Raw genomic sequence first — 5,445 nt, 5'->3', positions numbered from 1 at the left:
AAAAAGAAGACTTTGTAAGTGTAAGAGTAATGATATGGACTGTGAATGATTCAATAATGGAGATTCCTTGCCATATATGTTCATTTGTACGTAGATCATATCTATCACAAGACTTGTGATAAGAGAGAAAGATTTCTGGTCGGATCCATTTGTGAAAGAGTAGAGTGAGTGAGAAACATAGCTAAGCTCATTTTGAACCACTGACGAAAAAAGAGGATAAATGGTTAGGGAATGGAATAAAATAGGCCTTTTTTTTTTTATTGGGGATAGAGGGACTTGAACCCTCATGATTTCAAAAGTCGACGGATTTTCCTCTTACTATAAATTTCATTGTTGTCGGTATTGACATGTAGAATGGGACTCTATCTTTATTCTCGTCCGATTAATCAGTTCTTCAAAAGATCTTTCAGACTCTGGAGTAAATGATTTGATCACTGAATCTTCGATTCTTCCTTTTGGAATCGATTTAATTTAGCAAGAATTCTGCAATTTTTCATATAAATAATCAAAAAATCCGGATTCGGGTCGTGATTAATCATTTGATATTTAAGTACGTCTATGTACTTAAATAAGGTCATCCTTTCTGGAGTTTTGATAGAAGGATTCCTCTACCAATGTAGTCAACCCCGTTCGTTAGAACAGCTTCCATTGAGTCTCTGCACCTATCCTTCTTTTGATTCTCGCTTTCTGAACCCTTGTTTTCAGAAAACTGGATTTGGCTCAGGATTGCCCATTTTTAATTCCAGGGTTTCTCTGAATTTGGAAGTTACCACTTAGTAGGTTTCCATACCAAGGCTCAACCCAATCAAGCCCGTAGCGTCTACCAATTTCGCCATATCCCCCTTATGAGATCTCGATCTCATTGTGATCCCATCCCCTTCTTTCATTTATGTTGGAACCATTGAATTCATTAGATACTGATTCCTATATCGAAAAAGTGTCTGCTCCTATTTTATTTCTTGCCCATCTTCTTTCATATCTATTGGAGGACCATTCCATTATTTGGTCCAATCAGAAATGATTCTATCATTGATGTATCTGCAATTCAATATGGATGGATATATCCCACATATAGATGTTCCCCCCCCCTCTCATTTTTCCCGCGCAGTTTGGAATACTGGAACGGTCGATATTCATTCTTCTTTTTTTTTTTTTCGTCCTATCTCCTCCCTTTCCGAATGAAACAAAAGGAATATCTCAGTAGGATCTGGATTGCATCCTTATCTTATCCTTTCCTTAGGAACTACACTCTAATAGAAATAGAATTCATATAATCTGCTATAACTGCTATAACTAATAGTTATATTCTATTCTATAATAGAATATAGAATTATTTCATATGTATATAGTATTATTTTGCGTTTTTTAAATTTGATTTGAATGAAAAAAAAAAATTCTAGTGCTAGTGACTACTAATAAATGAAATAATCAAAAATAAATAATCAAATAGAAAATAATCAAAAATAAAATCAAAATTCATATTATATTAATAATTATTAATATTAATTAATATGTTATAATAATTTATAATAATTAATATTAATAATTATTAATAGCTAATAGCTAACTAAGATCCCAATAGTTTCCCGAATTCCTATTCACGCACTATTTCTGTTATATGAGCCCGCTTAGCTCAGAGGTTAGAGCACCGCATTTGTAATGCGATGGTCATCGGTTCGATTCCGATAGTCGGCTTTCTCTATTTGTTCTATTTTTTTTTTTTTATCAGGATTGATCATCTTTCCTTGAGACCAAGGAATATTGAGAAGACCCCCCCCTTTTTTTTCTCCAAATGTCGGGTTACCGATCTATTATGTTATGTCGCGGGAACTTCCAACTATGAATAAAGAATAAAAAACGGATTGGAGCCGTTTGATCTATACAGAACAAATCAAGAAAAGGATCCTTAACTTCCCTTATATACAATATACAAAATAATACGGATATTGATACAATTCATCTTATTCCTCTTTGTAGTACTTCAGTGGATTTAGCTTCGTTTATCGTTTAGTTCAGTATTAATTTAGGTTTATTCTGTAAAATGAAATTTCAATAAAATTAAGGAGTCTTTATGTCTCGTTACCGAGGGCCTCGTTTCAAAAAAATACGCCGTCTAGGGGCTTTACCGGGACTCACTAGGAAAAGACCTAGATCCGGAAGTGATCTTAGAAACCAATCGCGTTCCGGGAAAAGATCTCAATATCGTATTCGTCTAGAAGAAAAACAAAAATTGCGTTTTCATTATGGTCTGACAGAGCAACAATTACTTAGATATGTTCGTATTGCTGGGAAAGCCAAAGGGTCAACAGGTCAGGTTTTACTACAACTACTTGAGATGCGTTTGGATAACATCCTTTTTCGATTGGGTATGGCTTCGACCATTCCGGGAGCCAGGCAATTAGTTAATCATAGACATATTTTAGTTAATGGCCGTATAGTAGATATCCCAAGTTATCGCTGCAAACCCCAAGATATTATTACTATGAGGGATGAACAAAGATCCAGAGCTCTGATTCAAAATTATATGGATTCATCCCCCCACGAGGAGTTGGCAAAACATTTGAGTCTTTATTCATCCCAATATAAAGGATTAGTAAATCAAATAATAGATATTAAGTGGATCGGTTTGAAAATCAATGAGTTGCTAGTCGTAGAATATTATTCCCGTCAGACTTGAACCTAACTAAAATAACAAAGCTTTGGACAAGCCCCTTTTTTTTCTTTCGCCGAAGTAAATAGATCTAAGAGGTTTGATCCGGATTTTTCTCCCATTCACGTATTACAAATGGATCAGCGGTGAGATTTTTATTCCTTGTCCATTCTTTCCGTTCCGGTATTTTCCATACCACAGCAATTAGGAATAGAGAATCTATATCAAATAAAGTACGATTGGAATACTCGTATCAATTGTTATTTGATTTGATACATTGTAGTCGGTACCGTTGGTGAATTAGGTGAAGGTACGGAGAGAGAGGGATTCGAACCCTCGGTAAACAAAAGCCTACATAGCAGTTCCAATGCTACGCCTTGAACCACTCGGCCATCTCTCCTACATAATCTTATGATTATGACCCAGAAACCGAGTGAATAGCGAGTCATTCATATTATTGTATTATTGCAATACAGGTATGACCAATCAATTCTAAATAGAAAATAGAAAACTTTTCATTAAAGAAAGATCTTCCCTCGAGGATCGAGGGATAAAAAAACATTTTTTTTCTTATCTTTTTCTTATCTTATTAAAAAGATTAAAAAAAAATAGATAGAATCTATCTATTCATGTTTGTCAAGAAGACGATCCCGTCTTATTCTTAGATTTATACTGGATTAAACCAATGAATTGGAACAAGTCAACTGACCCTATTTTATACTATGGTTACATTTAGACTATTATGGTTCCATAGGAATTCCAAAATTCCTTTCTAGTTTCAGATTTCTCAACAACAATTCCTCTCATGAGCTACCCCACAATCTATTACAAATTCATGAATCGTCCCATGGATTTTTTTGATATTTCGATTGCGTGGTGTATACACACTATGCACAAAAAATGGATGGTTATTCTTATTCTATTTTCATCATGGAATGATTCTATTATTTGATTTGATTTTTTTTTTCTTTGGATCATAATCAAATCAAAACTTCTAGAGTCATCAGAATCTGTAGGAAAAACTTCCTTGATTCCTGAGCTTCGATAAAATAGGAATAGTTCCGTTCATTGGTATACTACTTAATATTTATACTTAATACTTAATTTAAATGAAATACAATCGGATTCAAATATTTCCTATCCATCCCTGCCCCAAAGGGACAATTTGAGTGGAAGGTCGACACCTTTTTTTTTAGAATGAGTCCGTTTGTTTTTATGTGATTTCGTACTATACAATTCCTTTGTTTGTGGGATCATTTTCCCTCTAGGGGTAATGAGAAGAATTATGGAATGGATTGTTAACCATGCCTAGATCTCGGATAAATGGAAATTTTATTGATAAGACCTCTTCAATTGTAGCCAATATCTTATTACGAATAATTCCGACAACCTCAGGAGAAAAAGAGGCATTTACCTATTACAGAGATGGTGCGATTTGATTTTTTTTTATTATTATTTATTTATTATTTATGATTTACCGACCTCAGTCTTACGAGAAAGAGACATGATTCGTAATACAAAGAAAAAAGATTTTTGAAATAAACCTATGCTCGGTGAAGGTGAAATTTAGAGATAGAACAATTCCTTCTGTCGTGTATCCCCGATTGATGCAGCCTCAGATGCTTCAATTGTTGATTTGAGTATTGAGCGAAAGGTTACACCTACAGGTTCTGTATTGTAGGTCAATCCGACTCCACTAGGACCAGACCAATAGGCGGCATAGAGGAAGAAGCACTACACCTAGGAATCAACAACGCGAAAACTTTGTTATAAATTACCCCTTTTCCTTATCGGGATCGGGACTAACAAGAATGGTTGGGACAACAAACATCCATCTCGTTCGTACTTTGGATACCCGTATAACCATCGAAGATCGTTGAAGTGACTAATTCCTGGAAATAGGGGGCGTTGAGGACAAAGAAATTGTTGGAGTTACCATTTCTATCTAGCACCAACATGGTTGGTGTTAAGAAAATATAGACCTCTTGCAGGAAGGCTGGCTAGAGATTTCTTGTAAAAACACCAGCCCCTGTCAGTTCATAATGAGAATATTTCAATCTTTTTTGATTCCATGGATTATTCCCCTTATTACTATGCACAGAAGGGAGGAGCCGTATGAGATGAAAGTCTCACGTACGTTTCTGGAACGGAGATTCTTTGAATAGAATGAACGACCGTAACGGATGTCAGCTCAATCCGAAGGAAATTATGCGGAAGCTTTACAAAATTATTATGAAGCTATGCGACTAGAAATTGATCCCTATGATCGAAGTTATATACTCTATAACATAGGCCTTATCCACACAAGCAACGGAGAACATACGAAGGCTTTGGAATATTATTTCCGGGCACTCGAACGAAACCCATTCTTACCACAAGCTTTTAATAATATGGCCGTCATCTGTCATTACGTGCGACTATCTCCACTATAGAAAGAAGGAAAGAAAGATCAAACCTCCTAGTAAATACTAGAAAAAAATAGGCTTTCTACATATGCATCATTCAAAGCAACGAGTTTTATCAGCTGTAGCAAAGAAAGAGACTTCATAGGAGCCAAATATGAAGAAATAGGTACGGCCTATATATTAGATTCTATGGATAAAGAAAGGATCTAATTGATAGAGGAAGCACCGTAAAGATCAATTAGCGAGGTTTTGGGGCCGATACAATAAGAACTGCTTACTTATGTCATGATATGAGATAAAAGTTAGGAATCAACTTATGTAATAGAGTCGATCTACTAAGGTATTGAGCAGCGGTGTAGCATCAGATCCCAAAGATAGTAAGTCCTTTCT

The 5,445-nt window shown here is 35.2% G+C and overlaps 1 non-coding gene across 1 annotated transcript; it reads right to left on the bottom strand.

Moving 5' to 3' along the window:
- Nucleotides 1–2,963: 2,963 nt before the first annotated feature.
- Nucleotides 2,964–3,050, bottom strand: TRNAS-GGA (transfer RNA serine (anticodon GGA)). The gene has a single exon. It is a non-coding gene; the product is annotated as a tRNA-Ser (tRNA).
- Nucleotides 3,051–5,445: the final 2,395 nt, after the last annotated feature.

The sequence above is a fragment of the Tasmannia lanceolata genome, unplaced genomic scaffold (genome assembly GCF_043159265.1).
Source record: "Tasmannia lanceolata isolate RefF3 unplaced genomic scaffold, GAP_Taslan_0.1 ptg001226l, whole genome shotgun sequence".
NCBI classification, from domain to species: domain Eukaryota; kingdom Viridiplantae; phylum Streptophyta; class Magnoliopsida; order Canellales; family Winteraceae; genus Tasmannia; species Tasmannia lanceolata.
This window is presented reverse-complemented; position numbering and strand designations above follow the sequence as displayed.